Genomic DNA, 12,984 nt, shown 5'->3' on the forward strand with positions numbered 1-12,984 from the left:
ATCCAGTTACTTTTCATCCAATCAACAAATATTTATTAAGTTCCTACTATACATAAGACACGGTGCTAAGTTCTGGGAAGATGGTGTTGTGTGAGACTGACAATATTTCCCCCCCCCACAAAATTATCTCTGGAATCTTAAAATATAAAACAGTTACAAGTGGAATGGCTCTAATTAAAGCTGGGGAACAGGGTCAGAGCCGACCCCAAGCAAATTCGTGAGGTACCTTCTCATAACCTTGAGCTCCGTCCTCCCTCACTAAGACGTCCCAGAGCCTCAGCTTAGAAGCTTCAGGATCATCCAGCCAAACCTGCAGCCCCTGCTTAAACACCTCCCACGATGGAGTGCACACTACCTCCCGGGCAGCCCCTGCAGTAGCCCTGAGGGTTAGATGACACCCAGCTGCAGGCTCCATCCCCAGACCGGGACTACTGGTCTCATTCTCCATGGTCTCTGAGTGACTCAGCTAGAGACAGACCAGGCCTTGAGAAGCTGGACTCCAGAAATAACAATAATAATAGCTAGCAGGTTTGGGCCCCGCATTTTTCTAAGCATTTTGAATATGGAATTCACTTAATCTACACATTAACTCCATGAGGCAGGTACCTGTATTCTTTGAGGCTACAAAGAGTTTATGTCACTTGTCTAATGTCACATAGCTAGTAAGTAGCAAAGCTGGGACTCAAATCCAGACCCTCTGATCCTCTGCTCTTAACTGGTTCTCTAACATGTAGAAATCCGGCTGAAATTTAAAAAGGGAGACTACACAGTTAATTGCATTAATAATAATATGATAACAGTATTATCAATATTTGATACTTGTATAGCACTTGCTATGTGCCAAGTCCTTTTATAAGATTTTACAAATAACTCATTGATTTAATCCTTAGGCAACTCTATGAAAGAGACACTGTTATCATCCCCATATTATAGATGAGGAAAATGAGGCACAGAGAGGTTTAGTAACTTACTCAATATCACACAGTTGATAAAGGTTAGAATTTGAACCCAGGCAGTTTGGCTCTGGAGTCTGTGTGTTTGACATACAATATTTCCCTTCGATTATAATGTATATTGAACGTTTGCTACATGCCAGCCCCTGTGCTGGCTGCTCCAGATGCATTAGCTCATTTAAACCTTCTCAAAACCCTATATGGGCAGAAAAGCATTTGACAAAATCTAACATCCATTCGTCACAAAACACATACATACACACACACACACAAACAAAAATAAAAAACAAAACAAAACAAAAAAACCTACGTCTCAGCAAACTAGGAATAGAGGGAAACTTCCTCAACTTGATTAAAAAAAAAAAAAAAACCCTACAGCCAACACCATACTTAATGATGAGAAACTAGAGGCATTTCCGTAAGATTGGGAGCAAGGCAAGAATGTCCTCTCTCACAACTCCTATCCAACACCATACTGGAATTCCTAGTTAATGCAACAAGATAAGAAAAGGAAATTAAAAGTATGTAGATTGGGAAGAAAGAAATACAAACTGGTTTGTTCACAGATGACATGACTATGTATAAAATCCCAAAGAATAGAAAGAAAAAAAACCTCCTGGAACTAATTATAGCAAAAGATTATAGCGAGGTTGTAGGATACAATGTTAGCATACAAAAGTCAATCATTTTCCTATATACCAGCAATGAACAAGTGGAATTTGAAATTAAAAACCCAATACCCCCTATATTCGCACCAAAAAATGAAATACTTAGCATACTTAGGTATAAATCTAACAATATATGTACAAGATTTATATGAGGAAAACTACAAAACACTGATGAAAGAACTCAAAGAAGATCTAAATAAATGGAGAGATATTCCATGCTCATGAATAGGAATACTCAATATTGCTGAGATGCCAGTTTTTCCCAATTTTCTCCTTAGATTCAATGCAATACCAATTAAAATCCCAAAAAGTTATTTGTGGATATCAACAAACTGATTCCAAATAATCCAGAATAGTCAACACAACACTGAGTGAGAACAAGGTAGAGGACTGACACTGTGTGACTTCAAGACTAACCACAAAGCTCTAGCATGCGAGACAGCGTGGTTTGGGCAAAAGAAATGACAGAGCCCAAAAAATTGACCCACACAAATGTACTCCACTGACCTTTGACAAAGGAGCAAAGACAAATCAATGCAGAAAGGACAGTCTTTTCCACAAATGGTGGTGGAGCACCCACACATCCACATGCAAAAGAAAAAGATGACTCTAGACACTGACCTTACACCTTTCACAAAAATTAACTCAAAATGGATCCCAGACCTAAATGTAAAACACAAAACTATAAAAACCCTAGAAGATAACACAGGAGAAAACCTAAGTGACCTTGAGTTTGGCAATGAGTTTTTAAATACAACACCAAAAGCATGATCAATTAATAATCTGGACTTCCTTAAAATTAAAAATTTCTGTCCTGTGAAAGACATTGTGAAGTGAATGAACAAACAAGCCACAAACTGAGAGAAAATTTTTGCAAAACACATATCTGATTAAACGACTTCTACCCAAGACATACGAAGAACTCTGAAATTCAACAAAAAGAAAACAAAAACCCAAATTAAAAATTGGGCAAAAGATCTGAACAGGCACCTCAGCAAAGAAGATACATAGAGGACAAATAAGAATGTGAAAAAAGTGCTCAACATCCTATGTCCTTAGGGAACTGCAAATTAAAACAACAATGACATATCACTACGCTCCTATTAGAACAGCTAAAATCAAAAAAACTGGTAACACCAAATGCTGATGAGGCTGTGGAGCAACAGGGACTCTCACTCACTGCTGGGGGTGATGGAAAGTGGCACAGCCACTTGGGAAGGTGGCCTGGCAGTTTCTTGCAAAGCTAAACGTAGTCTACCACACGATCCAACAGTCATGCTCCTAGGTATCTACCCAAATGAGTTGAAAACATATAAAGTTTATAGAAGCTTTATTATTCATAACCGCCAAAAACTGGAAGCAACAAAGATGTTCCTCAGAAGGTGAGTGGATAAATAAACAGCGGTACATTCATACATTGGAATGTTATTCTGCAATCAAAAGAAATGAGCATCAAGCCACAAAAAGACACGGAGGAACCTTAAACGCGTATTACTAAGTGGAAGAAGCCAATCTAAAAAGGCTACACACTGTGTGATTCCAACTATATAACATTCTGGAAAAGGCAAAACTATGGAGACAATTAAAAGATCGGTGGTTTCCAGAGGTTCTTGTGGCAGGGTTAGGGGGAGGGCGGAGGAAGAGAGAGGAATAGGAAGCACACGGGATTTTCAGGCAGTGAAACGCTTCTGCACTATGCTGTACTGGAGGGTGCGTGACATTACACATTTGTCAAAACCCACAGAACTGTACAACACACAGAGCAAAATCGAATGGAAACTATACATGTTTAGTTAATAACTAAACTATACATGTTTAGTTAATAACAACATGTCAATATTGGTTCATCGGTTATAACAAATGTACCACACTAGTGCAAGGTGTTAATAAAAGGGTAGACTGTGTGTGTGTGTGTGTGTGTGTGTGTGTGTGTGTGTGCATGTGTTGGAGGGGTGTGGGGGAACTCTCTGTACTATTGCTCGATTTTTCTATGAACCTAAAACTGTTCTAAAAAATAAAGACTATTAATTTAAAAGAAAAACTCTACATGGACAGATTATTATTACTGCTATTTTATAGAGATTATTATCACCCTCATTTTAAGGAGCAATATTTTATATACCCTCTTTAATAGAAGAGGAAATTAAAGCTTAAGGAAGTTGCATGCACTGTTCAAGGTCACACAGCTGCCAAGGGACAGAGGCAAGCTTTGACGAGCAGACAGGTGGCCAGAAAACCCTCAGGGTGTGGTGCCCAGAACCCACCAGTACTTGGAACAGACACCCAGACACTTGAGTCCCTGCCCAACTCCCTCCTGCCCCCATCCCTGCACCATGGCCCTGCTGGTAGACCAGAACAAGGACCTGCCACCCATGCACTGAAGTTGCCACCTATAACGTCATTGCTGGGCTCTTTCTGCTCACCATTTTTCATCTTCTACGTGCAGGAAACCCAGGAGATGTCTGCAGAAGTCTACTCCTGTCTGGCTGGTTCTGTCCCAAGAGGTGAGTTGATGAGAGGAACAGATAGGTAGGTCAGGGTGGGAGATTTGACCTTATGTGGGCATAAGCATGTGCTGCCACCACCACCTCTTCCAGCGTGGAGAGCCACGATTCGATGGGACCTCTGATGGCATCACCTCCCATCATGACCAGGACCAAGGCGTGACATCTGCCATGGGAATTGCCAAGACAAGCCTTGGGTGGGAACCAGTATTGGAGCAGAGGGTCATTGTCCTGAGTGCTAATCACGAAGCTAATCAGATGAGACAGTAGGAAACTCCTAGGACAACTGACAAGCCCCACTGAGATGCTGACCAGGGCCCCTAAGACTCTCGCCAAGAGTCTGAGAGCATCAGGAATGGAGGACACACGTCCATCTGATGCCTGGTCAGAAAACCACAGGGAATCCTAGAAGCAGAAGAAACCATGCCACAGGCCCTTAGGCTAGCCCAGGGGGAAGAATCAGGAAAGAACCTAAGAACATGGTGAGATCATTCCTTAGCTATGCCATATGAAAGGTTTTTCCCCCCGAATGCCTATGTGTATGCTCCATACCTGAGCCATTGAAAACGGCCTTTCTTCCACTTAATCTCGTTTAAACTCTCAGCAGCCCTGTGAGATGGCTGTGTTCGTCCCATTTTAACAGATAAGGCAACTGAGGCTCACAGAATTGAAATCACCCCATGCTCATGGTTGCATAAGACATAATGACTTTCTCGCCCCACGCCCCACCACTCCCACTGCCCCACACTGTCCCATGTGTGGCAAGTACACAGGAAACCTTGGCAGAGTTTCACCAGCAGGAGTGTTGTCCCTCAGCCACCTTCCCACAGGGCCCAGCAAAGGGCTGTCTTTGCACTGACCCAGGTCAGTGAGGGCAGGTGGCTCCAGCTGCCACCCTGGGTCACGGTTACCTTGGATACCATGGTTACTTGGTGGGACAAGCCTAGGATGGGGCCATTGAGAAGGATCCTGAGCCCACGGGAAGGAGGTCAGTCCCATCCACTGCCTGGGAGCCCCGAAGCAAGGGACTTAGTCTCTGAGGGCAAGGACCACACAGGGTCAGGCTCTCAGCTTATAGTCCGGGCTGTGCCACTGGTGGGCTCCATGATAAGGCTTAGGAGCCTTAAAATGTTCATGCCTTTGGCCCAATAACTTCATTACTGGGAGTCTCTTATAATCACATCCAGATGAGGACTCCTCTGCAGAGATGTCACCACTGTGTCATTCATAAAGCAAACGTTTGGAAACAATCTACGTGTCCAATAACAGGGAAGTAGTTAGGTGAACTATGCAATTTCAACTCATAAATGGCTTGCTAGTAATTGAAACATATGTGTATAAAGAGTTCGAAATAACATGAAAAAAAAATTGTATTCTAAAGTTAAGCGTAAAATGGAATTCACAATTGCCCGCTAAGTATGACACCTAACTACGTAAAGTAAAATGTGTAGAAAAGACCAGAAAGAGACTCGCCATCACATTAGCACTGGTGGGTACAGGTGTTAAATGAAAGTGAAAGAAAATGAGTTCTTTCTCCATGTCTGCATTTCCAGTTCTTCTGCCTTGTAACTTCTATAAAGGAAAATATAATAAAAAATCAGCTTTATTTTTTAAGAAAAATATAAGATGGATCAGAAGATTTAATATCATAAAGACATCAATTCTCCTCAAATTGATGTGGAAATTCAATAAAATCACCGTAAAAAAAAATCTCAGAAGTTTACTTTGTGTGTGTGTGTGCATAAAAGGTGACACGATGATTCTAGAATACGTTTGGAAAGGCAAAGAACCGAGCATAGCCAAGCCTAACCTGAGGAAGAGCAAGCTAGAGGACGTGTACTACTAGACACCGAGAGATTGTTGTAAACCTGCAGCGATTAAGACACGTGGCATTGGTGCCAGGACAGACAGGCCAACAGAAAGACTAGAGAGCCCAGGACAGACCACACACGCGGTACTCGACGCACAACAAAAGTGACACTGCAGTGCGGTGCAGAAAGTCTTTTCAGCAATGGATCAACTGGGTTTGCACATGGAGAAAAGGATTCCTGCTTCATGCACCATGCATGAAATTATTCCAGATAAAGCGCCCATCTACATGTGAAACATAAAACAACTAAGCTTCTAAACATAAAAGATACCTTCATGGCCTCTGGGCTGGCAAAAATCTCTTAAACAGAAGTGCTAATCATAAAGAAAGTAATTGATAAATTCGGCACACTTAGATTTAGAACCTCCATTCATCGAAAGACGCCACTGAGTAGAAAAACAAGCTAAAGCGCGGGAGAAGCTTTGCGCAGTGGCAGTATCATAGCCAATGAGGTTTATCCGAGGTGCGATTATCGCTAATTGAAAAGTTTTCCCAATACCCCGCCATGACGACTTGCAATATAGTCGGCATTAGCAATTTTTGATGGTCCCTACGGGGACTGGGTTTGGAAAAAAAAAAAAAAAAGAGCAGGAGAAAATATTTGACACACACATCTGTACATATGACAAAGAACTTATAGCCAGAATATAAAAAGAACTTTATAAACCAATAGGAAAAGAAGACAACACAATATAAAAATGGGCAGAAGAAATGGACAAAAGCTTTGACAAAGTACTTTTTATCCAAAGCCAGACTGAAACCACAATGGGCTACCGTTTCAAGCTTGTAATAATAACTAAAGTGAAAAGATTGACAATGAAGTGTCAGCAAGGATACAGAGCAACTGGAACTTTCTCTCGTTCAGGGCTGGTGGAGTATAAAAGGGTACGATGGCTTAATTAAGCTGGCAGAATTAACTAGAGTGACCATATACGTACTCCATGGCCCAGTAATCCCATCTGTAGGTTTAAACCAACAGAAATGAGTGCCCATGTGCCCCAACAGGCATGTATGAGAATGTTCGTAGCAGCATTATTCATACCAGCCAAAAACTGGAAACTACCCACATGTCCGTTGACAGTAGAATAGATAAATAACTTGTGGTACAATCACACGGTCACTTGGACTTGGTAGTGAGCATGAGCCGTCTACAACTGCACCCACCAATGTGGGTGGCTCTCACAGACATGAGGCTGACAGGAAGAAGAACATGCTGTGTGATTCCATTTATATAAAATACAAACATAGGCAACACGAACCCATGTTAACAGAAGCCGGGACAGTGATTTCCTTTGAGGGATGGCTAGAGAACAGAGTGGGGCACAAGGGGGGATCTTGGGGTGCAGATGACGTCCTTGGTCTGGGTGCTGGGTGTTCGGGGACCGTGCGAGGGAACACTCACTCCCACCTGGTCCTCCTCCCCATGCCCCCATACACCCCCACCACCCCCAAGCCAGAGCCCTCTCCCCGGACAGCTGGAAGATTCCAATGCCAGCTCCATGTCAAGGTTCTTAGACAACTTTCTCCAGCTGAAGCCCGCCCCAAACACTCCCATGAGCCTCATCCCATCCTCTTCCTAGTCCCCCTCCCCTCCTGCAGCAGCCCTGCTGCTCTCCCTGGCCAGCATCCTCTCTTTAAAGCCTTCCGGTGGTCTCTGGCCCCACTCACACTCCCTCCCCACTGCAGACCGAGAGAGGCATTTCCTTTCATCCAGTCCTTCAAACACTCCGGCAGGTCTGCTTGGCATGCTCTCTGCCCCCAGCCCCCCACCACCAAGCCCCTTCCCAGACAACCCTTCCCCTCCTTCACATCTCAGCTTAAATGAGAAAAGCCTCTCCCGGCCCCGTCACATGCACCCACAGCAGCCTGTCCTTCCCACCCAGGGCCACCCAGGGCACTTGTCATTGCTGTATGTGCATCTTCCCACTGAGCTTCATGCAGACAGGGGCTGTGTCGTGCCCACTGTCTGGCACACAGCAGGTGCTCTGTAAGTACCTTCGAATGGTCATATGAATGACTATGTCAATGACACGGCTATGACCACAGTCATCACTGTCTCCCCGGCACGTGACCCTCATGAAGCCTCCCCCTTCCCCAACTACATTCTGGGAAGGATATTTCTCAGCTCATCTACTGAGTGTGTCTAATCCACTCCCCCCAAAACCAAGCATTTTAGAACAAAATCTACCAGGCTTGTCACAGCCTTGAACTGACCTTCATTACTCAGAACCATTTGATTACAAGTGACAGAAACAAACTTTAAAAAGAAAAGATTGATTCACACACACAAGTCTGCTTTTGATCTCAGGCAAGGCTGGCTGCAGAGGATCAAGCCATTAAATTTGGCCTCAATCTCCCTCTCTCCACGTCTGGACCACCCTAATCCCCAGAGGGACAGTCTCTTCCCTTGCAGAGCCATAACGGCCACCAACCAGTGGCTCCAGGCTGGTCTCCTAGCCTCTCATCAGCCCCAGCAGAAAGAGGGTCTTTCTTTCCCAGCAGTTCCAACCAAAGTCCCAGAACTTTTTGTCATTGGCCAAGCTTGGGTCACGTGTCTATCCCTGAACCAATCCCTGTGGTCAAAGGGATGGAATTCTCTGATTGGCTCAGCTGGTTAGAGCCCCTGGTATGAACTGTGACAACAGCAGCCACCTTTCTTCCAGACTTTGTGTAGCTTAGACCTTGCACTTAGTCCTACATCTGGACTCCCATTTCATTTTCACAAGGATCCTACGGGGACAGGATTATGACCTCCATCTTAGTTACAAAGAAGCAACGCTCTGGGTGGAGAAGTGACTTCCCCAAGGCCATTGGGGTGGGAGGCAGGATAAGAACCTGACTCCCTAGTCCACAGCTTTGGCCAGACCAGCCTCCGCCTGCCTCCCTCAGCCCATCCTCCACTCCCCCTGCTCCAGCCCACTAGACTCTGCTATCTCCCAGGACTCAGCACCTCCCAGACACCAGGGGAGCCCTACAGGAAGCTCTGCCGGATGAGAAAGGGCACACCCTCCGTCTGCCCGACGTGCACCGGGTCTCCTGCTCACACTCGCAGGCTGGAGGCTGACAAGAGCAGAGTCACCCTGGCTCAGCCTCCACCCCTCCCCACTCTGGTGCCCCCACCCCCACCTGTCCCAGGGCCAGTGGCCAAGGCTGGGGTAGGAGACGCAGCAAGCCTAACGGGGCAGCTGGGGGGCTCCCAAGCCCCCCAGTCTAAGCGGCAGCCAGCCCTCTGGGAAGAGCAGGTCTACACTGCACTGGGAGCTCGGCCAGCTCCCATCACTCCCACAGAAGCATGGAGAAGAGGATTGAGCTCAAGGCCAATTGAAGGACAAAACAAGATTAGATTCACGTCTTAATGGGATTTGCCCTTTGCAAATCCTTGATCAAACTAAGATACTCACCATGCCCCCTTTTCATACTTTCCTCAAATCAAGTCCCTGAAATGAGGTTCTATCTCCAGCCATGCCTGTGGGTTTGCCCTTTAGCAATAAAAACAACAGTAGCTTCTCTTATATTGTAACAGCTCTGTGCCAAGATGGGAAAGCAATCAGAAAGACCATAGAGGGCCAGGCGAGGTGGCTCAAGCCTGTAATCCTAGCACTCTGGGAGTCCGAGGCGGGGGCATCGCTTGAGGCCAGGAGTTTGAGACCAGCCTCAGCAAGAGCAAGACCCATCTCTACTAAAAATAGAAAGAAATTAGCCGGACAACTAAAAACAGAAAAAACTAGCCAGGCATGGTGGTATAGGCCTGTAGTCCCAGCTACTCGGGAGGCTGAGGTGGGAGGATTGCTTGAGCCCAGAAGTTTGAGGCTGCTGTGAACTAGGCTGATGCCATAGCACTCCAGCCTGCACAATAGAGCGAGTCTGTCTCAAAAAAGAAAAAAAAAAGGCCATAGAGCCAAGCGGTTAGGAGTATGGGCTGTGCAGCCAGGTGGTCTGGGTTCAAATCCTGACTCTGCCACTCACCAGCTACAGGACCTTGGGTGAGCTACTTAATTCCTCTGGGCCTCAGTTCCCTCATCTGTAAAATGGCGCTTGAAATTGTACCAACCTCAAAAAGCAGTTGGGAGAACTTAATGAGTTTGCACTTGTGAAGTGTTAGAACAAGGCCTGGCATGCAGTAAGTGCTCAATAAGTGTTCACCCTTAAGGGCTTTTTTAAAGCCATGTCCATTGGGGACAGAAAGCATCCTGTCTTGGCACTAAGAGACGGAGGCCCGAGTGATGTGGCCACCTCCAAGGTGGCGCAGGTAGTTCAATCACTCACTGAGCGTGTGTGAGGGCCCTGGGTGCCGGGGCCGGTGCTGGAGACTGGGGCACCATGACGCACCAGACCCCATCCTAGAGACGCTCAGCCGGGTGGGGCTCAGGAGGAGAGCCCAGGCCCCTGAGTCCTTGGGGAAGCTGGGGCCACCAGCACAGCTGGCCCCAGTGACAGAGGAAGCTGTGGTCTGGAGTTGAGCATTTTCGGTGTTCCAGTCACTCTCTAACCAAGCTCAGCTCGGCAAGCTCACGGGGCCCAACCAGCACGTCCTCTGTGCCGTGCGACCTCAGCAAGCACCTGCTGTGCACCAGCACTCGGGGAAGACGCCAAGGTGCCACACCATGATCCCCGCTTTGAGGAAATTGTCTGTCCTCTACATCCCTCCCGGCTCCTCCCCCAAGACACGGGAGGCGAGATCGTGTGCTTGAAAGCCCAGGCCAAGCATAGCAGGCGCTTCGTGAAGACTCCCTTGTTTACTGTGAGGAACACCTTGCTGGACAAGTACAAGGAACCGGCTGCTTCCACCTAGAGGAAAATAAGCCGAGATATGATGGGGCCACGGATAATTCAGCATGTCTGCCACTGTCCAGCGCTGGCCTCTCTCAAGGTAACGGCTTTCACCTTCCTGGCCCTGTGCCCTGATGGGGCAGACTCTGAAATGGGATCCAGGCACATAGGATGGAGTCCTGGCTCCGATGCCAATTCCATTTGAGACTTCAAGCCTCTGTGCCCCTGTGGGCAAAACAAGAGGTTTGGACTAGATGTTCATGAGCTCCTGCAGCCACTGGGTTTCCATGCGAGGCACATTCACTGTTGCCAGGCTCGGGGCTCTACCTCGCAATGCTGGAGGGGAGCCTTTGTGCTCGGTGCTCGGGGCACATACAGCAGAGCCACTGGATCAATCCTGGAGGACTTGCTGGAGGAGGTGGTCCTGGGCTGAGACTCACAGGATGAGTAGGAGTTGGGTGGGTGAAAGAGTGAGGATACCACCTGTGGCACTAAGCAGCTTTCTCTAAGTCACACCAGTGGACTAGTGCGACTTAGAGAAAGCACTGTGGCAGCTCTGAGGAAGGGGGACCTGGTGGGGATGCCTGGAGTCCAGAGAACAGTTAGGGCAGGCAGTGGGATCCAGGTAGCCTGTGGTCATCCCAGGCTGAGTTCATTATAGAAGGTTCTGGACTGGAGGCTGGGGAGTCCTCAGGCTGCAGCTGGTGGCTAAGGCCACGGGAGCAGATAAGACTGTCAAGAAAGAGCGTGCAGAGAGAGGAGCAGCCGGCAGGGAAGGGAGGTGGGAGGACGCCAGAGCAGGGACAGCCCACTGTGCTCCACGCTCGGGAGGACAAGGACCGAGGAGGTCTGTTCACCGCACACCCCCTACTCAGCACAGCGCAGACACATGGCAGGTGCTCAACAAAGGTTTGTTTTTTAAAAAATTCTTTATATTAAGAGATTAAGGAAACCCAGGAAAGGCAGAGGAAAGTAAAGCCCAGGAGGAGAGTAGGCTGCAAAGGGTTGGGGTCGGGGGCAACCTCCAGCGTCAAGGCTGCCGAGAGGTCAAAACCACTGGGTGCTGCCCACAACAACGGTCCTTGGCGACCTTGGTGGGATTGGAGGGTGGGGAGACAGACCACGGGGGGTAAGGAATGACTGGCAAGTGAAGACATGGAGACAGCGAGTGTGGAAAACTCCTCTAGACCTCTGGACCTTTCCATGAAAGAGGAAGAGAGAGAAGGGGGAGGGGCTAGAGGAGGGGGATGGATGAGGTGGGGGGGGAGGGGCAGAGGGACAGCAGTCGCTAGAGGAGAACGTGAACCACAGAAGGAGTTAGATCCCAAACTGGTCACTTGCTGAGTGATCTCAGGTGAGTCAAGTCACCTCTCTGAAGCTCAGTTTCCCCAACTTAAAATGAAAGGAAATAGCCCCCACCTTAAAAGTTATTGGGAGCATCAAACAAGTTAACTATGCAAAGCGTCTGGCATGGTGCCTGGCATGCCACAGGACCCAGAGAATGAGTCCTTGTCATCCTCGCACCAGAGCCCTTCACCAGCTCGGGAGTGGCAGGACACTCTCATTATCAAATCATTATCCCCATTTTACACATGAAGAAACTGAGTCACAGAGAGACTTGTCAGGCTCTACCTGCTCATCCCCACGCCCCAGACACAGAAGGCAGTGCCAGTTCTTCACTGGTGTGGGACAGGTAAGTATTTGGCACAGGGCCTGACACGAGACATTTGTTGATTGAATGAATGGGAAAGACAGAGGTAGAAGCCAGAGGAAGGCAGCGCTCCTGCTGTGAAAGAAAGAGAGCCTGGAAGGTAGCCAATCAGAGCCAGGCATGTGGGTCTTGGGGGCCAATCAGAGCCAGGCATGTGTCTTAGGGGCCAATCAAAGCCAGGCATTTGTGCCTTGGGGGCCAATCAGAGCCAGGAATATAAGCCCTCAAAAACCATCTAGTCCAGAGATTCTCACACTGGGGTGTCCCTTAGGTTCACCTGGAAAGCCTTTTGAAACTCGGATTCCTGGGCCCCACCCTAGACCTACTGCATCAATTATAAAGGGAGAAGAGTCCAGGAATCTGCACCGTAAACTGATGCCCAGGTGTGGCAGATGCAGATGGCCCAGGGGCCACGCCCTTATTTTCTGGAGGGGAGGACCCTCTCTGAGAACACGTGGCAAAGGGCTGGACGGATCACCTGGGTGTCCAGGCTCCAGGCCACTGCCAC

At 47.6% G+C, this 12,984-nt stretch overlaps 1 non-coding gene across 1 annotated transcript; it reads left to right on the forward strand.

Annotated features, from left to right (window-relative positions):
* The first annotated feature begins 6,413 nt into the window (after positions 1-6,413).
* Positions 6,414-6,554, forward strand: LOC123636095. The gene has a single exon (XR_006734316.1). It is a non-coding gene; the product is annotated as a U4 spliceosomal RNA (small nuclear RNA).
* The last annotated feature ends 6,430 nt before the right edge of the window (positions 6,555-12,984 follow it).

Source organism: Lemur catta, chromosome 3 (genome assembly GCF_020740605.2).
Source record: "Lemur catta isolate mLemCat1 chromosome 3, mLemCat1.pri, whole genome shotgun sequence".
Lineage (NCBI taxonomy): Eukaryota > Metazoa > Chordata > Mammalia > Primates > Lemuridae > Lemur > Lemur catta.